This window comes from Ischnura elegans, chromosome 5 (genome assembly GCF_921293095.1).
Source record: "Ischnura elegans chromosome 5, ioIscEleg1.1, whole genome shotgun sequence".
Taxonomy (NCBI): Eukaryota; Metazoa; Arthropoda; class Insecta; order Odonata; family Coenagrionidae; genus Ischnura; species Ischnura elegans.
In genome coordinates, this window is record NC_060250.1 from 109,646,934 (window position 1) to 109,672,914 (window position 25,981).

General features: G+C 38.4%; 1 protein-coding gene across 1 annotated transcript in view; it reads left to right on the forward strand.

Annotated features, from left to right (window-relative positions):
- LOC124159763 (protein bric-a-brac 2-like) overlaps positions 1-25,981 on the forward strand; it is a 779,585-nt gene that overhangs the window by 47,016 nt on the left and 706,588 nt on the right. The window contains exon 3 of the mRNA XM_046535677.1: positions 10,457-10,501. The gene's annotated coding sequence lies outside the window, so the exon portion shown is untranslated. The remainder of the gene's footprint in view (positions 1-10,456; positions 10,502-25,981) is intronic.

Below are 25,981 nucleotides of genomic sequence, written 5' to 3' on the forward strand. Positions count from 1 at the left end.
GTTAAGTAATCAGTAGTTTTCTGAATTGAATTATTATTGCTGGGCGCACGAAGTTCTTTTCTCTTCGGCGGATTAAATTCCATTTTATTGTTGTGTAATTAAATTCGTGTTATTTCGCATTCTTCAGCTCTTGGGTTGTTGTTTCCATGCAGAATTATCGATTAGCCGATTTTGACGGAAGAGATGTTCACTTCTAGCAGAGAAAATGAGCTTATTTCGTATTCATTAAATTTGTTGCATTGAAGATTTATTACTTTAATATACCGTAGTTAAAATGATAATTACATTCTTATTAGATACTAATAATTCAAGCATGTATTCTGAGTAGAAATTTTTCTACTACTCAAATGTTTATTTAGAGTATTTTTGAATGAATAATAAGCATGTTTTTGTACAAACTTGTTTTTAAAGAACCTTCGATTTTTTTTCAAATAATCAAAATTTTGGTCTAAAATTCCATTTTTTTGTTGAAAATTCGTGATTTTTGTTTCGATTAAAAGTAGATTTATCGAAAAATCGATTTCGACCGACACTTTTCCATCACTAGACGGATGCAAGTGTAAGGTAAATGCTGTGGTGATTTGCCATCTGTGGTGACTTCACGTCGGTTGGAGAATAGAGTTGGGATTGTGTTAGCCCTAAAAGAATAGTTGATTCAATTAGCTTGATTTACACGTTGGAGTTGACTGGTATGTTAATTGATCAAAAACGATATCTCTCCGCTGTTGCCAAAACCGAAGTGCCGCAAAAGTGCTAAAACGCTTCGTGATGGCAGAAGTGGGTAAAAAAAGGAATGCCGGGGGCAGAAGACGAATACTTACACAGGGATGCCAACTCACAAAAAATAATGGGGGGCCTAAACCGGGGATCTTGCCCCGGGAAATTTTATAAGTAGTGAGTTTTAAGTTTTTTAAACATTTTAGAAGAGTTATATGATCAACATTACAACCCTGATAACTCGAGTCTCGATATCTGGTCACTCCAGGGAAAATCTACAAGCCTGACACATTTTTTCCTCACACCCAAAACGAAATTTTGAGGGGGCTCGGGCCCCCTCAGACACCACCGAGTCGGCGCCACTGTACTTACATATCTTGTTTGTGAGGAGTTCATCATCATCATGAACTGGTTTTCTACCCACTGGCAGATCCTAAACATCTAAGTTGTCCCTACCTTCTCTTGTCCCGGGCATCATCTTTAGTTTCCTTGTACCTTCTTATCCTCACTTCTGCCATCTTAGCCTCCTTCCTCTCCTCTTTTCTTCTTCCTCTATTCCCTCGACTGATGTATTTAAAATCCTCTACCCCCTCAAAATATGCCCGATCCAATCCTCCTTTCAATTTTGTATATTCTCAATAATGTTCTTCCCTATTTTTCCACGTCTCAAAAGCGTTGATCATAACCTTATCTTTTCTTCCCAAGGTCCCCGTTTCGCATCCATACAACACAACACTCCACGCATTGCATTTCACCAGTCTCTTCCTCATCTCTAGGTCGATACTGCTACTTAATACCTTTCTCTTGTGAAGAATTATAGATACCTAATTAAATGTTGGCTTGCGATCTTAGGTAAGATATTGAAAAAAAGCAAGCGCTAGCTACATTCTTGGTCAGCGTGGTTAAATCAACATAATAATAATCCATAATAATCGAAACCTTCTGCGCTCATGGTTGAACTCCTTCAACTTCGCTGATAGATTGAATCAAGATCGACCATATTTCCTTTGACCATTCGTACCCTCTTCGCAGTCGCTTTCTACTCGCACTGCTACAGTTGACTGCCATAGCAGTCAACTACGGCGTATGAACGAGTCTTGATGGATATAATCGAAATCGAGTTCCGTCAGTGGTTTTTATTTTGGAAGGAGAGGTTTGAGAGTAAGGTAAGGGCCGAAGAAGTCATGGTTACGTTTGGGGAATAAGTTTTTTTTTAATGCACATCGGGATAACATTTTAACTCTGGAGATCATGTTTGAAGCAAACCATGGCTGAGACGGGCGAATACAATGTGAAGGAGATCGTTCTTTATCGTGGAAGCGCATGAAACACACCCGTTTTCGTCGGCTCAGCGGAGCAATGAAGTTTGATGGATAGGTTTATGGGAATATAATTTATTAGCTCTCGCAATAATTACTTCTCCGTTCGCATATTTCGGAATACTCCAGAGCATCAGTATAATCAATAGTTTGAGGCATCTCTAGGTGGAATTGCTTCATTTTAAATAAAAAACACATGGTAAATTCCGCATATATGTGCTATGAACCAGAGCTTGCGGACTCAATCGTTTGTAATTGTTGTTTAAATATGGCTCACCGGCCACACAAACAATCGTGCGAATACATTTGATGAAATATTTTACATTCTATAGAAATCTAAAGAGGTCTTAGCCATATTCTCCTATGCTCATAACTTATTATCTTTTGTAATGGCAGAAATACCTTTCGTAATATTATTTCGGAATACTCTGTAGTACCAGGACTCAATCTTTTGTAATTTTAGTTCGATATTGCCTTATTGATCATGACAGCATATCGCTCAATTTCCTATGATGAATTACGTTGCATTCTGTTGAAATTCTATAGAAGTCTCTCTTACCGTAATTTTTGTTCTCTTAAGAATCATGCTAAGAGTGAGCTGTTTCTCCTGAAACCTTATGAATTCTTATAAATCCCTCGCGTTCATCTGTTAATCGTGCATCCGCAATGTTTTTGCCGGTGTTAGGCGTGATGCTTTTCAAAATATCCTCCCTTGTGCGCTGGCCTCCTATGAAATGCAGAGGTCGTGTTTATTTCCGTTGTTCATTACTTTGGTTTTGTTCCTCTTAACAGGAAACCTGGTGAGGGAGTGGAGGACCTATCAGTCAGTCTACCCTTGCCCACTCCTTTTCCATCGGGACCCTGTGTGTCCTCTCCAAATTTCTCATTCCCCATGTGCGATCAACCAATCTACTGTAAATAACTATCCTCGGCAGAAGGGGCGTCGCTGGGATGAAATGATAAAATTTGATTCCCAGACCCGAGCGATTTTCTGCCACTCTGCCCCCCCTCCTATGATGGAACCCCCCTCAATCATTTCTCTTAGTCATGGTTGCTCCACCACTTCCTCTCTTCATATTAATATCCAGTATTTGGTACGCCTACATCATTGACTTCGTATCCTGCAGCACCATATTGTATTCTAGTTATTTATTTTGGTATTAATTCATCAGTTCCGATCTTCCTTTTCCATGAGAAGAGGGTCACTGCAATTGAATAATCTACTATTGCCTATGTGTGTTAAAAAAATGTTTTCTCTCTCCAGTCATTTCTCAGCCTCTTCATTTGTCATTTATTTATGCGCACGGCTATTTATTTTACGCATGGATTTAGTCATCTTCCGACTGCTAATTCTCTTTTGCCTTTGCCCTTTAAATGTTAAATTACGTTAAAAAATATTGAAATTTTTTCGAGCAACGTCCTTCATCGGTAAAAAGGAGGTCTTTGGGTTCTAATTTGATTGTTATTTTTTTCTGTAGGATTTAAAAACATATTAGACCGAAGTGACTTTTTTCTTGGTATCGCGAATAAGGTATGTAATATTTAGCGTGGGATTAGATGGGCACAAGCTTATGCTGGTGGCGCAATCTGACTATATCAGGTGCACATTAAAGGAAATGGAAATAAAGTGATGATATTAAGACGATTTTTTGGCCAAAGGAAGCATTTATGAACGGGAAAGAGCAAATTAGAGGATCGTTACGTAAGAATGTTTAGGAAGGGCTAGTGAAGTGTCTTAATTGGAGTGTTTCGCTTCGCGGTGCGGAAACGTGGACGCTGAGGACGAGAAAAAACTGGAGTCGTTCGAAATTAGGTGCTGAGGAAAATGGAGGAGGTGAAATAAATGGAGAGGAAAAGGAACTAGGAAATGTTAGGCGAGGTGAGCCATCTTCTGGAGGGGATACGGGGGGAACAGGATGAGGATGAACCGATTACTTAACGGGTAGGGGATGCTTAAACTGCTAGAGGGAAGAATATTTATCGGGCGAGAAAGGGGGAGGAAGAGGATAGGATTTAAAGATAAAATGAGAGGAAAAAGTCTTGTTGGGTCGGGGTGATTAATAAAATGCTAAAAATAAACGTGTATAAACGTAAAGTATGTATCTTGTAGGTTCGAAGATCTTCGCGGAGTTAATCAGAGCGATTTCTGCATTTTCTTGGGGCTCTCATCGCGTCCGTTGGCTTTTGTAGACAGCAGCGTCTATGACATGCAGTCATCGTCTTCAGGTCGAAGGTTGCGAAGCGAAACTGTTGTCAACAAAAGCCAACGGACGCGGTGAAAACCCAAAAAAATGCAGAAAACATATACGTATCTTAAGTGGTAGGGTACCTTTGAAAGTAATTTTTGATTCCCTTCAATAATCACGTCGCGAAGTATCGCTTAGAACTCTTAGCTCGGTATCCCTCCGCTGTATGCTTTAATATACTCATGTATCATCGCGTTTGTGACTGGCTGGTTCCTACGTTGACAATGATTTTTATTATTTAGGGTCGATTCTGTTAATGGGATATCGCTCAAACCCTTGTACTCAAGAGACCAAACCCTTTCTCTTATCCCACCTCCCTCCGTCGCTACCTTATACCCTAAAGAGTTTCCCCCCTCCCTTAGCCCCCTCCACCCGTTGTCTCCCCCCGAGCTGGCCAGCTCCCTTCGGCAATCTGTTTTTTCGGCTTTGCAGGTTCGTGTGCGTGACCTCTGGGCTTTTGGTGGGGTTTACGTGGAAGGGAGAGAGGTCGAGTTTTGCATGCATTTACGAAGCGGGGAGACCTGTATCGCCCGAGGCGGTTCAAAAGGCTGGCGGATGGATAGGTAGCCTCTATGGGTGTGAGACGAAAGGGATGGTTATATATATACTTTATTAATCAAATAGTCCTGGTTGACTCTTCATTCTTACTTTTCGATTAGTTCAAAGTTGAAATTGGGAACGTAGATTCCAACAAGTGTAATTAGAAATACCATACCTAACAACCATTTCGGAAAACCGCTATCTTGAGATATATGCACATGAATTGCTATTAGAAAAAATTCCCCTAGATCGGGAATAGAACCACGGACCTTAGGCGTTTTAGATTGTTGGATTTTTTAAATGTCATTTCAAGGTTTTTACAAAAATGTTGTATTCATTAGTGTATTAAATTGGTTAGTGCAATACATTTTTTTCTCATAACGTACATACGTCGTATTGCAATCTTAAGATAGGTATACTACATTACTACAGCCCTCCATTTCCCGCTATCCCAAGCTATTGTCCCAATCCTACATCTGACTCTTTTAACTGATCTATCCTTCCAACTAGTCTCCATCCGTAGGTGTGATTGGATGCGGGGACTATTTTACCTCCGGAATATTTTACCGGGAAGGATGCCATCACGTCATGTCGAATGCAAGGCTACATCTTCTAGGGAAGGTAATGTGGTGGTTTCCCGTTGCCTTCCACATCGCAGTACTCTGACCGATTCCGTGCGCTTAACTCTCGTCCGAAGCTATTGCAATTGATACCCCACCACAATCTTCTTGATCTTCTCCATCAGTGCCTTCTGATAAAATTTATTTTTCTCATTAGATATGTACATTTTTTCGCACCGATTTTTCTTATCTTTGCATTTCTGCTGCTTTCTTATCTTATCGTTGGAAGGTCAAAATTAAGAGTTTTTATTCCATTCCCTGGTTTTTTATTGTCGCAGTGTGAAGGAACTCGTAACTCGGAAAAAGTGAACGGAGCTTCTGTGGAGCTGTGAATCACCTCAGTTACGTGTCAATGTAAACCTCCCTTAAAAAATTCGTCTGTGCTCCGAAAGCCTCCAATAAAACAATCCACGCACTTAAAGGCTTGCGTTTTTCATTTCGTATTTTTTCTTTTTATCCTAATAATTTCCTTATACATTTTTTCATGCCAAGATTAAACTTCTTCCTGTACGGGGAATAGGTGAATAGTGCAGGGTAACTTAGGGCTCTCACTCGAGTATAAGCTTGGGAATTAATAAATATTAATTGGAAGTTCTTAGGTGATAACACTACATAGTGACAAATATGAAAAATATGAGAAAAATGTCCATCACCATTAGTTAGCAATCCTGGGGTTGGTTTGACGCTCCTATTCGCTGAAGTATCCTTTGAGCGTACACCATTATTTTTACTTATTTCGTTTCTTTTACACCTTTCTTCACCTGTTTTAAAGAACTCATACGAAGCCTTCCCGTACAGTTCTTCTTGAGCATGTGTGCTTTCGACATTTGTTTTCATCAGACCCAGTGGTGGCTCCGGGATGATGTTTAGAGGCGGATTTTTGTAGGAGTGGGTCAGTAGGTACTTATATACCATGCTACCAAGTGGAGATGGGAGTACAGAATTCCCTCCCGTACATTGTAGGTATTTCACAATTTTCCCTCTTGGAGTGTGGTTATTACTCATTTTCCCTCATGGGTGTGAGCAGTTGTTTCCTCAACCTCTTACCCCGCCATTGATATGCCTCATCATCTGGAATAATTAGGCGTTCCGTATACCACCTGCATATATTTTGTTCACTATTTACACTGTATGAACACAAATTTCTTCGGGATATTTTTATGTTGTTTACAAATTGATCGGTACGTGTTCGTTGGGGGAGAAAATGAACTACTGTTCGTCTTCTAGCGCCGATGAAGGGGGCCGTGCCGCCAAAAATGTCAAATTTAGGGCCTTGTATTTCATTAGCAAAATTTTTTAGAAGCAATATTCCTATATCGGTGGATATTTGTGCGTTTTTTGTGGGGGGGTGCCGTGAATTGGGTTTCAGGGATTTATCAACTTATTTTTTAACATCCAATACAAAAACTTAGGAGATCTTTACTTTGGATTATTAAAGAATGTTAAAAAATAAACGTAAAATACATAGACCTACAATTGAAGAAAAAACATTAGATCTCTTAATAAAATAAACAGTGAAGTACATATATCGGCTGGCATGACAAAGTAGCTTCATCCACTGCGACAGTCGATGGAAGGGACGATAAGGAGGATTTATTCTTTTGATAGTGGTTGTGATTGATGAAATAGATGAAACTGTGTCAATAGAAGGGGTATGGAGTGAATTTGTACTAAGTGGTAATGACGGATATAGGAAGCGAATGCACTCGGGGAGGGGACGAGAATGAGTGAATGTAAAGAGTGGGATTCGGAATGACTAGGGGGTTGAGGTTGGAATCTCTCTCTCTGGCCTGTCGATGGGAGAATTTTCACACCACTCCCGTCTCGGGGCGTAAAAAATAAATTAAATACCCGGATGAGCGAGTGGCATCAACGGGAGGGAGGGTTTGGCGGGGTGCGGCGCTTGCCGCGCCGGGAGCAGAGGTTGCCGCGCGGGGGGCGGTCGGCTGGTCGGGTGGGATGGAGCGGATAAATTGCGCGTGCATCGAGGTTGACTCCCTCCTCCCCTCCCTCCCTGCGAAAACTCTTTATTCACGCATTCCGCGAGCGATTACTCTGCTCTCTGGTGAGAGGCGTGTGGTGCTGATTGTGTGTCCAAGCGCGGGCCCTCCCTCCCCCTCGGCCGTTGGCTGCTGTTGGTGTGTGGGGCATCGCAGCTTGCTGTGTTATGAGAGACCCCCTTCTCACCCTCGCATAGATTGCCGGATTCGTTCGTTTTCGCGCGTGCATGTGGTGGGCGGTAAATTCGCGTCGTCTCCCTCTCAATTTCGTTCTCGACTCTCTTTTCGGGGGAATATTTCCGCCCTCCCCACAACCCCTCCGCGCTCTGCCGTCATCGCTTAAGCTCTCCGGCAGGAGTGAGCCTTCGGTGGTTAGGACTTTTTTTTCTATCTCTTAAAGAGGTTTCGCCGCTTGTACGCGGTTCAAAACATGTACGTAAATCCGTGTTGCCATAAATTTTGTTGCTTTCACGCGTGACATCCTCCTCTGTTCAAAATCAAAATTAGGCTACCTATCATGCATTAATTTATTTACTTTGATGTTAGTATTTTCGCTTAATTTTCGGTATTAATTTCCTATAAGATAACTCAAACTAGTGGTGTGCCCCGATATCTACTTTTCAATTTCGCCATTAACATTTTATAACTATGTAGCTTAGGTTCTTTATCTCTTTTTTATAGAATTGGCAGTTGCACTCTAGCTGTAATCTACATTCTAAGGCATCACCGTAAGATCATAAAGAATTTTTGTAATTTTCAACTGGAAATTATATAAAAAATTAACTAAGAATGCCCACTTTTTCTAACGAGAGTTGTTATGGTGCAATTAGAATTCTTAAAATAGTTATTATTGAAATTGAGATTTGCTTAGCTTAGCCGCTACATCCAGTTATGAATTCAGTTGAAAATTCATTTTCGATATAGACGTCATTTTCTGGCCGCTGGGGATATTTAATTAATGGATAAAGGTTAAAAATTGAGCACAAAGGATTAAGAAGTGCAAACTAGATTGAATTTGAGTATTCATTCTAGTATGTAATATATTATGGGAGATACATATCTTCAGATGAGTCGACGGTGGCGCCGCGGCGGTGTTCTTGCTCTTCTCGTTTACCTATGCTTATCATAGGATACCGTAGTTTAGTGTTTAACACAAGTTGGCTGTTAAGGGGTCGTAGCAAAAAAAAATGATTTTGAAAGTATCATCTGTTCCATGGCATGGTGAAATTACAAATTAGTTTCGATTGTTACACATTTTATGGTAGAAAAAGTAAACAAACTGACAATGGCACCAATGGCATTGGTTGGCCGCAATCATGTCGAAAAGCTTTTCATGTATGGATGCCTCCAGTATAAAAAGGAGATGAATGACGTCACGAGATGTAGCTTAGGTATCAGGGTCCAGTCATCCGATTAGTGGATAGCTACGTTTCTGGACATAGATAACGGTTTATTTCCCTGTCTTGGTATTATCTGGGTTACGTGGTGATTGTCGAATTTCAGGGAAAATGCTACAAAGGTTTTCCTTTAAGATTTGACTGTTACGGCGAAAAACGCTCGGTGTATAATACGCTCACGATTGTCTCATCCGCTAGTTGCAGAACCACATTTAAATTAGGTGTTGTTTTTGTGGTATCAAATGAGGATTTGGGATATCCGTGGGAAACCAACGCTATTTCTCACGAATGAGTCCTTAACCTGTGGATATGAAATCAGTTAAAAGCCTATTCGATCTCCCTTGCTCCCTTGATTGGTTAACTTTAAACACATCTGGTTTTTCAGTGAAATATACGGAGTACTGAAAATAAGTGTACTTTCGGCTGTTGGAAGTCAATGGCTTAACTCCTCTTATTCCTGTCTGTGGGAATGATTTACTGTCACTTGCTGTGGATGAAATTGACTTGATCGATGAGGCTGGTGTGTGTTTTTGGACCGGAGGGCGCATAGCATAAATAATTAGTTCGTAAGAATCCTTGTGTTATTGATGCAAGGAGAATATAATTAACTTTGACGTGCTTAGCGGAGTAATTTTTAAAAAGTCATTTTGTGTCAAAAGCTGCTTGTTTATGCGCACTTTGAAGTCGTTGGGTATCAAGTCGTAAAAGCTCCACGTGTAACTGCTAATGACGATTTCCAGAGTAAACATGCTCTGCCGCCATTTCATTTGCATTTTTTTGTTAGTAGCTCCTGATTTATTGAGACTATGCAGCAGACATGATATACCGTCGAGAACCTCGTGCGAACAAATTTGGACTTTTGGATGGCCGCACGGAAAATAGAACGATTCCAAGAACGGTATTTTTTTCTCTGAGGAATGCTGGGAAACTGGCGTGCCTGTATTTACTCTGGGATTATAGCCAGTCAAGTATGAGTTTTCCTGCTAAGACATTACGCATTCTTTCATTTAGGTTGTTGTCGTCATATTTTTATTTTTCTATCTTTTGCTGGCAAAAGTTGGTTGCTGTTCGTTTTTGTTCTAAGTTGAGCTTTACAGCTTCGGCTGGAGTGAAAATAGATTATCAACCGTATTGTGAGTTGTACGTTTATTCCGATGTAATAAGTGACAGACCTTTTTAATGTAGGCATCATATTGTAAATATAGAGGCATATATTTGGGAGATTGACACACGTATCAGTTGTCATCCTGTCCCAAAATGTGGTCATTGTGACAAAAATGAAATTAATTATAATTTTTGTGTTATCCGCCGAAAGTTCGCGGCGAAGTTCCTCAAATTATATTATATTATATTTGACTAAAGGATAAGTGTAATATTCATGTGTGTGGGTTACTTTTTCTGGGTATAATATTTTTCTCATAGGAAAAAGTGGCTAAACAATGCATCTGCAAACCATCTGCAGTGCATATTCACTATGTTTTTAAAATCTCAGGTATAATTTATGGAAAATTCTAATTATAACGACCTTTTGTAAAATTAAGTGAACTACATTTGAGAGTAAAGCAATTAGATTATACTGAATGTCTTTCTTAATAATTATATTTATTTTCCTTTTAGGAAAGTGCACCGGTTTGTTCGGAGTACAAGATTAATGCGACTTTGGTGAGTTGATTTGCATTAACATTTTTTATCACTAATATTATGGAAGATAATTTTTATTTGAATTAACATGACTGAATCGTTGACCTAAATGTTGAATTAAGTATAATTTCTGATTTGACGCATGCTAGAATTTAGTACCTCGATGGTGTCAAAGTGTATTTGAAAATTTAAACTAACTTTGGTCGTTTTTAATGTGCTTATATTTTTGCAAATATTATTTTCCGCTTTGGTAATTTTTAAACACGAATGAGTAAGCTATTGCGAATATTTTTAATGTTAATGGTGTAACTTTAAGGTTTAAGAATGGAGAGCAATATGTATTTCTTAGATTTACAATTGAAGATGTTTTGAGCTAATTAATGAATTATGTAGCCAGATCAAGTTAAAAATTACGTCACGTGATTAATACTTAAGTTGAACCCTATTCAAAGATACCCTTAGTTTATCTCAATCGTGTCTGTTAACATGAGAGAAAAATAGGTGGAAAACGTAAGGAGATTCTATCAGTTCAATTAATGTTCAAATTTATGGCACGTACGGAGATAGTTTTTACCTTTGAAAAACAAATTACTATGGGCTTGCTGGTGAAATTTTGGAGAAAATCGATGATGTTCAGAATTTCATGATGGCAGGGTGTTTGGCTAGATCCTGGAGGCAATTTTCAGAGAGCCTTATTGGAGTGATTTACAATATCCAATTTTTTGTGTTATCATCGTCTTTTCCTACTTCGTCCGCCTCACTCAATCGTGTCGTCCCTAGATCACTAAATATATATTTGATTCACGACTATTCACTCAAGGTTACGTCCCAAACTTACCTAAGAGTTTTTATTTACTGTTTGGGCAACTAATTATATAAGAAGGTAAGTAGCTGGCGAATAGTTTAAATTTGGTAAATCAGCATTTTTTATGGTGAAGCTATCTAATCATCTTGAGTATCTTATCATAGTTTTGAAACGTGTTTTCAGCTGGTACTGATGTTAAAAAATTCAGTATTGAATCCTTAAGGCTTCTGAAATTTTACTTATACTGATCATGAATATGTTCTACGATAGTATTACTCATTAACAATAATTTTCTTTGAATTTAAATCGAATCGTTCATACTCCCAGTCGCTGCTTTACTGCCGCTTTTTTTCGCTGGTGTGCATAAGAAAATGTATGTACTGCAAGTTTTGTCCGATATGAATTGAACTCGTTCAGTATCTGTTTCCTTTCCAACTAGGCGTATGTTCTTTTCTTGCTCTGTAGCTGAAGATTCCACTTTTCTTAGTCCCACTTATCTTTAAGAAATGCGTAATCCGATTCCTATTCCTTCCCCCTTCTCCATTCTTTCATTGTTGTTTTAATCTTTCTATCGTCTTTTAATCCATCCGCTAACCATTCCCTCCGTCATATATCCTCTCTGATAAGATTGAACTGCTCTTCGTTTTCTTTTTCTCATCTCTCTTCACGCCTTACGTACGCTTTTGTTTAACACCTCCAACTTTCACTTCAGTTCACCCCGAAGAATATGGCATAACACGCTCGTGGAGTTCATTGATGTAAACCATTATTAAATCGATTCTACTTGATCTCTTCGTGACGAGAAATGCGGAGAAACCTAATATCCTCCGTCCCGCAACCTATTAATTAACATTTTCCTTCCCTGAAGATGTGTGAAGTTTTGTTAAAAATTTCATAACTATGTGACTTAGATTTCGTATTACTTATTTTAGAGTTTGATTCAGTAACAAATATTTTCAGATTTATTGTGACTTAAAATCCCCGGAAATTTAAATCCAAGCAATCCGTTTTATACAATAATCTGTTTGAAATTAATTCCGTCTTTTTTAACCCATGAAGACAATTTACAAGACAAAAAAAAGGTGGCTCAAGGAAAGGAATTGGCTCCCCAAACGTTTGGAAACGTATGTAACTTATTCCGGAGTGAGCTCTGCCCTCACCCATCCGTTCCACACTTCGGGTTGAAACTCTGAACGAGTGCTTGAGAGGGGAAAACATTCAAGATTCTCTGCTGTGAAAGATTTCAATCCTGGCTCGTGAAGGGCGGTGAAATTCAGGGGAATTTCCATGAGAAAAAAAAATCCTCTGGACCGGGCAGGAACTACGGAACTTTTCCCTTCCGTGCCACTGCGAAGATAGGCAATCATACCGAGAGTCTTGGTACTAGACGTATAGCCCTTGCGGTCCATCCAAGCTAGCAACTGTAGATCGAAACGACTTTCATGAACCCTCAACTGGTTGAGAGCCTCAAACCTCCGCTAAAGTCAGTCATAGCGGCAATATGAAATATTTTAACATTGTCGCGTAAACAGCGGTGAAATTTACATTAAATATCATGAGAAAAATTCCCCTTCACCGGGAATCGTTGTACAATGTGCATACCTTTGGCTTTTCGGGCCACTGGTCAGACCACTACGCTATCCAGGCTCCTGAATTCCTGTGGTTATTGTACATAAGCTCATGGTACTAGATATTAGGCCCTCGCGTTTCATTCAAGATGGTATTTTTTTCTTTCTCCCTCGCGTAGGTATTTTTTTCTCATGTGAAGAATCTCTGTAGCCCTTGTACGTGACCTGGTGTTGCTGCTCAATTGCGTTTGCCTGTTGACGAATGCGAGTGACGGGCTGGCGCGAATGTTCTGCGCGCTCCAAAAAAAAAGACTGACGGTATCCTTTTGCGCGGATCCAATCCCTCTGCCTCTCCTTACCCGTCCAACTTCAAGTGGAGGGAGGGATGGACTTGTTGCGAACTTTTATCGCGCTGGGTCAGTTACTTTTGCGATATTTTTCGCCGCTCCCTCGATTCAACTCGCCGTCATTTATCAATTTCCGATTGTCACCTCCGCGCGCCCGTCACAATCAATGTGCGTTTGTAATTTAATTCTTTTTCGTTCGTCACCCCGTGGGGGGGGGGAGGGGGTCCGGACGGGTTGTAATAGTTTTACGTGGGAATTATCCCGGCCGCGGAGAGATTATGCAATCGTCGAGAGTTATAACGCCCGCCCGATGACGACCGGCCGATTTTACATGTCCACAAAGGGAACGTTGCGATCACCGATTGCTCATGACATGTAACCCAGGTGGGACTAATCTAACTTGTAAATTCCATCAAGGCTTCGGAGGGGGCAGGGTACGTTGGGAGGAGGGAGGTTTTGTAGGCTGTGCTATGGGGTTTTCGGGAAGGCTGTGACGTTGCTTTGGTGGCGGGAAGGGGTGGTCGGGGCGTAGGGAATAGACAGGGAAGGGCGGGGAAGTAGGTATAACACGAAATTGTGGTGCGTGTAATTACTCCAGATAAACGGGGATGCTGCGACCCGCAAAACATTGCTTCCTCTCCTCTTCGTCGTTCGTCTGTATCCTTCATCACCCCATCCCCTCTCCCCATTCATTTACCTTCTTTCCCCCTCCCCCTTTCCTTTCACCATATTGCCTCTCTCTCTACCCGACCTCCGCGACTCGTTTCACTGCTTGTTTTTTTGTATTACTTTGCGTCAATCCGCAAAAGTTTCGAATTTTAATGAAAGTTTTCGGAATGCCATTTCCGGAACGAATCGAAACGAAGTTTTCCCCACATCACAATTCCTCGCTCTCCCCACACCCTTAAAAATTTGTTTTTGGATTTTTTTTCTCGCAACCTACCGAAATAAAAAATTGAATCGTCCCGGAAATGTCGTCGAGGCCATCTTTATGTCCTTTTATATACATTTCGGTGGTGAAAAAAATCGAGCGTCGCCCGCCCAAGTTTTTGAGTGGAGTATTTTTTTTTGTTTGTCGTTTGTCGTTGAGGGTGAATCTTTTTTTTTTTCCTTCTCTCCCACTCTGTTGTTTTGAAGCCGTCCTCAATTACGCGGGAAAATGTTTTCCTACATCATGCTCCCCGCTCCACACCTTAATATTATTGAGTCGCTTTTTTTACGTTTCTCTCGTTCCGAAATTTACGGAATCCGCAATTATCGGCTCTAACTGGAATTTATGAACCGTGGACCCCCCCCCTGGTTCCAACTTTCGTATCGAAAATAGTAACTTATATGTTTTTCCCCCACTCCTATCCCCCGATTTCCCCTTCCTTGACTCGTAAAATGTCGCTGTTCACGCATTTAATGTGAAAATAATGTTTTTCCAAGTTTCGTTTCCTCCGAAATTTACCGTAGCTATTTTCCCTGGCTGCCGATTGCAGATGGTGAATTATACCTTAATTTGGCAAAAAAAAGTTTTGCGTAAAGCCTTAAATTTTTCCATGCGAGCGCTGAACGTGGAAACATTTTATTCTTTTAATGTTTATTTCCTCGAATATGTTGTTACGTAGGAATTTCGAGGTGCAACAGCAATATCTTACGATGGGAACAGTCGCCTCCTGTGCGGTATTTTTGGGAAATAGTCCATGAATCAGGTGGAGTTCTTGCCTCTTTCTGTTTTATTAACCAATCGGTACGTTCCCTATGGTTTGGTAGGAGCGGCAATGCTTGCTTATTTAACTGCTATCGTTCAGGAAACATCATTGCCTTGGAAATGTGGAATAAAAGCCATCGTGATAGTTTCCCAACCCTCCCCTCCAGGCTTGGCTGCAGTTAAGGTAATCATATATCCCCGCTTCTCATCTGCGGCATAAGACACTCGCATGTAATGGTGCATTCTTTTGTCGTGAAGTATCCTCCAATGTCCCTGCTCTCATTGTCACGGGGAATGGCTAACCTTTCGTGACGACTACGAAACGACCGGCAATTAATGGCTATTTTAGTTCCGTGATACTGTTTCCTCTGCCGCCGCGAGTTATGGGAACTATTGGCAATTTTATTCGGAGCTGTTTCGATACGTTGTAAAACTTGAAAATTAATGCTTTGTCTTATGTCTCTCCGCATCGCGTTCTACTTGGCCTACATATTTTTATTTCGCTTTTAAGTGTTCTTACTGGGGATAGGCGATGAAATTTGTGCCGAAGCAATAATGCTATAGTGGGTTAAGTATGTACGTAGCCATTCCGATCTTTCATTTCGTGGAAAAATTGTGGTGTGCTATATTTATTCATCAGTTTTTTTCATCATCATGAAAATAGCTTTGGTTTTGAATTGCCGGGTATCGTTGATATATCTCCTTACCAGGAAGTGAAAAGAATCATCGTCTGAGCGTTAAAATTTATTCTCGAGTCTCATCAGAGGTATTTTTAAATCCCGGGAGTTATGATAACAATACGTGTCAAGGGTATTTAAATATCCCCTTATTAATATATGAATAAAATGTAAAAACTTCGAAAAATAATGTTTTTCATGCAATTTTTGGCTGATGAACATACTTTTTTTAATTGTAATTTTTAAATATTAATTTAAAAAATATAGTTTAACTTGATTTTTTATTCGAAAGTTTAGTTGTTGCAAAGTTATTGATATGAAAAATAACTTCTTCTTAAAAATCGATACATCGCGATGCATCGGCCGTGACACTGGGAGGGGATGTCTCCTTGATTACTGAACTATCAATATTTTCAGTGATGATATCGTATTTAAGATCTCTCATTGCCCGCTATTAGGCTCCGCGCACAGCATATTGACGAAAGTATTATTTCCTCTCTATTCATGAGATAATGACGGAATATACGTTAGTATTTGGAAGGGACTGAAATTTTCCTCGTGTCGTCATGCCATCTGGCTATTTTTATTAAATCCCTATAAACCTTTTGGGGGTTTTCTAGTGGAATAGGCTATGAAATGCCTCGAATCTTTGTTTTCGCTCTAAGTGTACTTGACTACATATTTCTCATTTGTGAATATCTAATAATTCTTTTATTTCTGAGATATTAAATGAAAAAAGACGCTTGGCCTAAGTGGGATAGTGTTCTTTCTTAACTCTGTTAAAGATAGAGGTTATTATTATACACCTTCATTGTTATTTTGGGTTTCTTGTTTCACTGTTGTATAACTTAGGCAGTAGTAGGTAGGAAGTATTTACTGTAACATGTTGAGATTGCTTAAGGTTTTTCGTCTTTATTGGGTGTCCGTATTAGCTAATCGTACAGCAATATTAGCTCTGAATCAGCATTTTTAATTCTGGAAACGTAAATTGCTTTAAATTAAACATTATTGCACATGTGGAAAGAGTTAAAAATTTCTCATTAATCGGACTGGTGTGGTGGCTACATTTTTTTTTTTTGTTTATAAACACATTACAATGCATCAAAAATACATATCTCAAATATTAAAATATATGTTATACATTAAAAACATTCCCTTTGCAAATTCTTAACACGCTTTTCACTATATAACCAACACATATTCTGACTTATTGGGCAAGAAAAGATAAAAGAGAAAAACCCTGATATTACAATATTTTAGAACAAAAAAATATTTATACAATTAGGAGACCTTCTGAGCCAAAACAGGCTCATCAGCAGGTTCTCCATAATTCATTTACAAGAAGTTAAAAACATCTAAAACAATGAAAGAAACGATAAAAAACTTATGTCTTAAAATTAAAAATTTTAGTCCTCAAGTAGATAATTTAAAAGTTTACTTTTGACATCCGAATATGTGGTTAAACCATGCATTTCTTTAGGTAATTTGTTAAACAATTTAGGAACACTAACCACCATTTTGTTTTCACCGTATTGATTGAAGCATTTGGGGATTTTATATTGGTATAGATTCCTCTTTTCCATTTTATGAAAATTGTCTTTCAGTGTTTTGTATTTATTGGAAAAATAATTATCTATTACTAAAATATAGGTTAGAAGTTTTTCGAGTGGTAGTATTCTTAGTGTTTTATAGAAATTATTTGTATCGTGAGAGTCTGAGTTAGCTGACAAATTATTATCATTTTTTTTGTGGTATGCAATCGCTTTGATGATCCGGTTTTGTGTACTGTATAGTTTTAATTTATGTACCCTACAGGTTTTACCCCAAATAGTAACGCCATATCTTAATATTGATTCAGCAGTTGCGAAATACAACATCTTTTTAACTTTAATATGCAAAAAATCTCTAATATGATACATTTGATAACTAACCTTTCGTAATTTACTACATATCTTCTCACAGTGTTCCCTAAATTTGAATGTCTGATCTATTATGATACCGAGATACGTATATTGTGTTACTTGTTCTAATTTGTTGCATTTACACACAGACTTGGTTATTTCAGTATGCAGGCATTTATAATCATGTATTGTTATGTGAATCTGTTGAACGTTAGCTGCATTATTGGCTATGGACATAACTTTGGACTTCTTCATGTTGATGGAGAGGTCATGGTCATGTGACCATTTTGTTAAGTTATTTACATCATTTTGCATGTAGGCAATGGCAGTATTTAAATCTCTATGAGCAGATATCAATACAACATCATCAGCATAAAGTAAAATATTACAATTTAAAATACATTTAAATATACTATTAATATACACAGTAAAAAGGATTGGTCCTAAAATAGAACCTTGAGGTACACCATATTCTACATTTCCTTGGTTTCCAATACAGTTTTTAAATTTCACCCTGATACTCCTCTGCAGGAGATAGCTTCTAAACCATTTCAGGATATACCCTCTAATTCCAATATCCTGCAGTATATGCAGCAATGTGGGCAAATTGACAGAGTCGAAAGCTTTTTTATAATCCACATATGTGATTACTACTTTATTATTCTTATCAAGGTTGGTATTTATTATGTCGGCAAAAATTTCAAGTGCATCTTTAGCTCCTCTACCTTCCACAAATCCATATTGGTAGTCTGAGATTATTTTATGTTTTTTCAAGAAATTTGTTAGATACTGTGCCACGTATTTCTCCATAATCTTATTGATAGTTGGTAGCAGGGAGATAGGTCTGTAATTCGCAAAATCTTTGTAGGATCCACCTTTATAAATAGGTCTAACCAATGCAATTTTTAGCCCATCAGGCACTATACCTTGGGTAATGCTTCTTTTTACAAGAGTAGTTATAATAGGAAGAAGTATAGGGTTTGCCTTGATATCTCTGATTCTGATTCTATCTTGACCAGGTCCCTTATTTTTAAGCTCTTTTATAATTTTTTTAATGATATCTTCTGTGGGTTCCGGTAAATAAATACTACATAAGTTATGGAAATGAATGTCATCATAAAATTTCTGTCCACAAGTACATTTAGTCTCTTCACTTCTTATTAAAAATTGTTTCAAAAACTTATTACATATTTCTTGCTCATTAAAATCATTAACTAAGTGGCTAAATATTGTATCATCATTACATCTGCTAATATTCCTACCTGTCATTCTATTAATTTCATTCCAAAGTGTCCTATTATCTTGTATATTTGATACCTTTGTATTCAAGTGATCAATTTTTGCTTTCCTAATATGTTTCACAGTTTTATTTCTTATGGTTTTATAATTTTCTTTGAGAAAATTATTTCTGGGGCTATTTTTCCATTTTTTAAAGGCCTTATCTCTTTCTAATATTAATTTGTAGATAGTTTCATTCATCCATTTATTTTCTTTCCTTCGCCCTATAGGCTTGAAGGTTACCTTTGATTTTTCATAAATGTCATTGAATATCAGACTAAGTTTTGCAAACATAATATTTGGGTTGTTCTCCTCCACTACAGTGCTCCATTTATAATCATTTATTTGTAGGTCCACCCTACTATTGTCAATATATTCTATTTCCCTATGTTTATAATTTTTACAATCAGCTGACTGACCCAGACTTGTTTTTTTCTTTTGGTCTATGAAGGACACACCGATTAAGTAGTGATCTGAAAGTCGATGTCTTATCATAAAACTGTTAACTAAGTTAGAATGTCCATTAAAATGTATATGATCTATACATGATTGAACCAGATGACCGTCTTTGATCTCTTCCCTTGTATATGCATTAATTAATGACAGGTACCCATGTGACAAAAGAAGTTCTTTATATTTTACAGTATTTGCACAGTGCTTATTTTTAAGATTTATGTTTATGTCACCTATGATGATGGACTTCTTGTTTTTGGACATATTGACAATGTTTTCTAGCTCCTGTAGGAAATGCAAAACATTTTGATCAGGAGGCCTATATATAGCCATTATTTTTATAGTTTTACCTTTTATATTTAGGGTCCCTATAATTGATTCCGAATTTATCATCTTAAAGTTTTCATCAGTGAACTTAAAATCTTGTTTTATGTACAGTAGAATACCTCCACCTCTTCTACCTTCCCTTAGTGAGGAGTAGACATTAAAACCATTTATTTTGTAAAGAAAGTTTCATCAGTTGTGATGTTCACTTCTGTTAAAATGACCCCAGCAACTTCTTTTTTTATACATAGCTTTTCAAGTAAAACAAGGAAAGAATCCCAATTTTTTTTAATCGACCTTATGTTCAAATGAACTATGGTGAATTCCTCATCAGTAGTTTTCTTACATGGGACATCCAATACATTTTCATACGCTTCAAATTCAATACAAGGACTCTTGATATAGGAATAATCCATTACAGCTTTTGAATTTGTAAATACCATTATCATACCCTCGTGTTTCCATGTATTAGTGTACTAGGCAAATCCCGGAGTAGTAAATAAAAAAAGGTTTCATGTGGCCATATATGTATCGAGTAAGTTTCAAAGTAAGTGTACGTCGTGCCATATCAGCGATGTATGGATTTGAAATGGGAAAAAGTGAGGATTGCATCCTTGTGTCTGTTCTAATTAATTTACTCCGATAGTTAGTGTAGTTATTTCAACGATGGAAACATATGACTCATGATTTCATGTGTAACTGTGTGAATAATTTCGATTATGGAAAGTGAAGAAATATACTTTGTTAGGTTTACTAAGTTAGGTCGTTTTAAAATATATTATTCAACCAAAAAAGTATATTTTATCATTTTCCATTATGGAAACGTAAACTGTTGCTTGTCAATCATATTAACCATATGTACGAAACAATAGAAATAGAATAATGAAATAATAAATAACTCATCTATTAAAAACTCGCTGGAAGTTAACTACCGATTTTATATTGTTAATAACTTTAGCTGAAATTGAAGAATTCTAAGGGTTGTATTTCATCAAAATTGTTGGAAGCACTTCGAAATTGGATGTATTGTTGCATTCCCACCATAATCTATCTCAATTAGAGCCGTGTAACTCATACGTTCCCGGGCACGGAAAATGTTTTTGTGGGCGGTCTCGAGGTAAATTTTGGTTTTTTGGTTGATTCCGTACCAACTACTACCATGCATTTCGCATGTGGATTGAGGGAAGCATACAATCTAGGATGAAATAAATCGCAGAGCTGTGTTAGCTGCCATAGAACATACAAATAAACGTCCGGTACCGCTTCCGGTTAGAAGCAGAAGTAAAAATTTCCCAGTTCATGTTTCTCGTCTCTTGCATTATCCTGTAGAGGCAAACACGACTTTGTGATGAAAGTCAATGTAATACTTGTGTTGTCATGGTGAAATTAATATACATACCCAACCGAGTACTGGAAAAATGGCGTATCTTCATTTTGTCATGACAGTTTATTGGAAAAATCGTCGTATTCCATTGTTACTGGTTCGATAATTTTTCACTCTTAGTTTTTGTCACTATCTTTTCACGTTGTTTATTTATATCAAATTACCCATTACTTATCACGGCACACCTCGTCTACGGATCTGGATTTATAGTCAGATGAGTAGAAATAAACTCATCCCATTGCTGAAGGTTCGTCAAGTGATAAAAAATTAGACACGATTTCTCCTCCACTTCAGAGTTCTGAAGATTCTATGAAACAGTAGCGGGACGCTTATAATTAATGAAGATTTTTTTCTATTCTACCTCACACTTCAAACCTGATGAAGTGGGACTATAAATTTTATTCTCAAATTTTTTTAACGAAAGCTATTGTTAGTATTTGGACCTCACCATACCTTTCGCAGTTCTATTCCTTTCACTTCCACTGCGCGCCTCTTCATATCAGCATTGTGCTTTTACGCAAGCTATAGGGCTCAGTGGACCTCCAAGAATCCTCATGCTCTGATAGTTGCTGTTCCCTTGCAATCCCTTTTTTCTTGTCTCCGAAGCAGGTGCAGTAAACCCCTGTGCCGACCTTAGTCTCTTGGGCCTTGGGAGGTGGCCTTGGCACCGCGATTGTTCTGCCCGCTGCACGTGTGACCATCCTTGCATACCCGCTGGGATTATCCCGGGGTTTTCTGAGTTTCGAGGGCCGGGGTAGGAGTCGCGAGGGAGGCATCATCCCTCTGACCCCATGACCACGAGAACACCACCCCTTCCCCGCGACCCTTCGCGACCTCAGGGGGCACTTGTGGCCGTCAGTGTTTGGCATGGCGTTCCTAGTAGGTGGTACGCAAGGTCGTTCAATCTCTCGATTTTGAAATAAACACTTGTCATTATTATTAACTTTTATTCCAACCTAGTTTTCGATGTTACTGTTACTACATTGAAACCAAGGTCGGGATAAAAGTTTATAATCGTGGAAAATTGCAAATGTTTATTTCAAAATGGAAAAATTCCCCTCCATCACGCTTGGATCTTATGATTTCATTGATCTATCGATTGTTTGATGTTCGAGATCGGTCGAATCGACAAGTCGATATATTCAACCGATTCAGGCGTGACGTAGTGAAAGTTCGACTTCGACTCAGACTCAGAGTCAGACTCGACTGGAAATATGAGGCAGTTGCACTTTTCCGAGATTATTACGCGTACGACGCGCTTATGCTATGAGAACCATCATCTAGTATTAGATCATCTGTCTTGTTCCATTTGATGGCTCTGTGAGGCAAAAAGCGTCGTACGCTTTAAAATAATTGTGGGAAAGTGCAACTTTCTTTTATTTCATTAAGTAGTTGTATTCGACCCTGTTAGTGTAACCCGATTTTTGCTCGTAATGTTTCCGTTCACGCTCCTGCGGGACCGTGGGAAAAGTGCGGTGGATATTTTCCAAGAAAATATATATTGTAATCTGTAGAAGCAATTTGCAAAGCATTTATTTCTAATTTTATATTTCATTTAGCTACTGTCACAAAAAAACAATTACAAAAGTGGTCATTATGACGAGTGTGGGTAGAGCAGTCAAGTCTTAAATATTTATAGTCAGGATAGTAACAAAGTTAAACTGTTCAAAATTTCTTTTTATGAAGTGAGAGTTTTACTATTTTCTCTGTATAATGAGAAACAAGTTTAAAGTTGAATAAGAACCACAGTATACATTACACATTATTTTGAATGGAAATGGCGATGCAAAATTTTGAATTCGTCACACTTCTATATTTTCAGTTAAATCCAATGCTTCCAACCTTTCTAGTAATGGAGGTGATCTTGTCCCGTCCATCAGAATGACAACCTGCAGTATGATCCATGTTCCTCGACGAGTTGAATTGTCCATTAGGGCTCGGAATTTTATTTCCAATCTGAGACACATTGCCAACAAATAAGTCACATTTTGCACGTCTTTCCCTCCATATGCTTACTCCAAATTCTCTCTAAAAATTTCATCTCCCCTGTTTTGCTCATATAGAGGGCGTAAGCTGTTCCGACGATTGTACTGTACTGCTTTTGTGCGTGCGTTGATGGTGATGTTCGTTATGTTGGGAAAGGGAGGTTGGTTGAGAGAGGACGCTCTGTTTTCCCGTGGACGAAAAGCGATTTTAACGTTAATCATTGCCCTCCGCGGTTGGAGGAAATGACAATATCCGGGTCCTATCTCGCCCTCTCATTATGTCATTTGGCGCAATTTGTGAGTGATTGTGAAATTAATTTGCGATTTTTCCGCGGAATGATATTGACATGTCACATCTGGTCTCGGAAAAGCGTCGGTAAAGGAAGTGGTGATTCAATGAGGAATCCCGTTGAGGGTTCTCGGTTAATTTGTCAAAATTATGCGTGAAAATGTTATCGGTTGGGTAATGACTCCGTATTTTGTTTCCTTACCATCCATCTAACATTTTCTGTGACATCCAATTTAAAAGTAACCTTTTATTTAATCCTGTATCCTTTCTTAATGGTTGAAGCCTCGTTCATAACTTAATTCGACTTAATCCAGATTAACTTTTGAGTTGAGACCAGGTGTGGAAGGAAATTGTTGAGTCTGCTAGTTAGCTGCGACTCACAGCTACGTAACTGGGCTAGGCTGGATTAGGTGTAGCCTAAAGTATATCCCTTGACCATGTGAACTGTATTATTTTATTTATTTATACTTTTATATTATGGAATATAAAATGTGCTGTCGGTAACCATGAGCACAACGAAGAGTGTTCAGAAATCGATTTACGTGCTATTTTTGTGTTCTAAATGATGAGTAAATTTGCTAATTGTATTTGAAAAAACTATAATTACGCGGAGTAGTCCTTGACCCTCTTGATAAATTATCATACATTTTTATAAATGGAGAAAATGCAGGTGACATTGTGAGCCGCTGCTAAATATGTCTGTTTAATCATCTGCCTTTTATTCTTATTGTATTATATATATTCTGCCTATTATTATTTAAGCATTATTATTTTGAACTGCTATTTCGGAATGGAATAGAATCGTTTTTTTTCTTTCTCGCAATGGCTTATAGATAGCGGTCATTAATGATATTATTCCTCAGGTACAACTCGTATAAAACGTTTGCTTGATAGGAATATGAATTAGAGAAATGTCTTTTCATTATCTTAAGTAATTGATAAAATAAAAATATAGAGTAAACAGCTTCTCCTTTTCAGTAACTCATTTTTCAAAACTGTTCAACGACAATGCTTCCGCATTACCCCTGGCAATTTCGTTTCGCAAGCGATTGCGCGCAGTAGATTTTTCAAACTCCTATAAAGGAGCTTAAAATAACCTGCGTCGGAAAATATTCTCTCCTTCTCTCTCTCTCCTATTTTTACTGCACCTTAAAAAAAAAAGAATAAGGCTAGTCGTAAATTACAAGTACCCAGTAAATAGCCCTAAGCCGTTTCCTGTGTTTGTGTTTCGAGGCGATAGATGGCGGGCGATGCATTGCCTCCTATTTCCCGTTTAAAATTATGCTGCGCGTGATATTCTGATGCATTTTCGTGCCAGTGCTGCGCGGAAGCGGGGCATTTACCCAAAAATAAAACCAGGCCGACAACTTAAAACCGCGTGGGATTTTGTAAACCCTGACCACTCCCAACTCGCGCGAGGTGAAAGAGAGGCAGAGATCGGGCGTAATTATAGATTAAGATGGGATGGGATGTTTACATGAGCCTGCCGCGCTTGCAGCCGTGTGGATGTGGGCCGGGGTGGTGCGGAACGGGGGAAGTTCACGGAGGAGGTTGTGGAGGGGGGAGTGGGTGCTCTGAGGTTTTTTTTTTTTTAAATCCCTTCCCCATTCCTTTTGGCTCGTGTGAGTCGCATCTGCTGGGGAATCGCGGTTTCTCAAAAGAATACTACGCGAAGGAGGGCAAAAGGTGGAGAGGTTTTAGACGAGCTCGATGAAGTCTTAAAATGTTTTTAGTGTCCGTGGTGGTAATCGCAGAGGCCCGAGTCTTGCAAAATCCCTGAACCCCCTCCTACCTCTCTTCCCTTCCCGGGCGAAAAAAATGCAAAAGAAAGATGTGCAGTTCTATGCATAAGGTTCTATTTTTGACTTCGCCAGTTGGAAACCCAGTTTGACTGCTAATTTTATTTCGCTTGCTGAAATCAATGCTTACGCACGTCATGTCGGCTTCCGCGTACCGCCATCTCGCTTAAATGCGTAAATATTGAAAATATTTTGTCGGCAGCAAGAAACGAGTGGTAGTATTGAGATTGACGAGTAGTATAAAATAGCCATACCAAAAAAATAGTCATTAAGTCGCTTTAAAAATATTCTTTTTTTAAGTTCTTTAATTCCATAAGGTTTTATGATTGGTAGAGAAAATGACGTGTAACTTACCCTCAAATCATGGAAAAATGAATACATAGATTAAAATCTGGCGGGGATATTTGCAACGTTTTATCTATATAAATCTCGGTAATATTGCAATAAAACGTTATTTCTTGCCGTTGTGTTTTGAAAATGTTTTTGAATTGCAAGATTCAGCCTTAATTACTCTAGAATTAAAGTATCAGGCAGTGTCTGGAGTTTTCTCTAGCCTTCTTAACTGTTTTACCATTCTTTATTCAGTTGTTTTTAACTTTTTCCTATGCCGGATGCTTCAAGCAAACCTCCACCTAGGAATCTTTTAATTTGCAAGTCGATATGAAATGGTTACATTATTTTTTCCTTTCGTCTTTTCTCTCTGCACAAATGCTACTGAGTTTGTGGTTGTTCATTTCTTGTGTGTAGCCGTGTATATTTCCGTAACTTTGCCTGCAATATAAAAAAAACTTGATCCATCGGTTTGACACCTGACTTAATCAGGAATCCGTGACTGTTGGGTGCCGAGGCTAGCGATCTTTATTTCCATTCAATAACAAACGAAAGAATTCCCAAAGGGTCCAATATTTGCGGGTGAAACGTAATTTAGATAAATATATTTATTTCACTACCAAAAATTTACTCTAAATTTCACAAGAAAAAAAGTGAAATTGGGAACC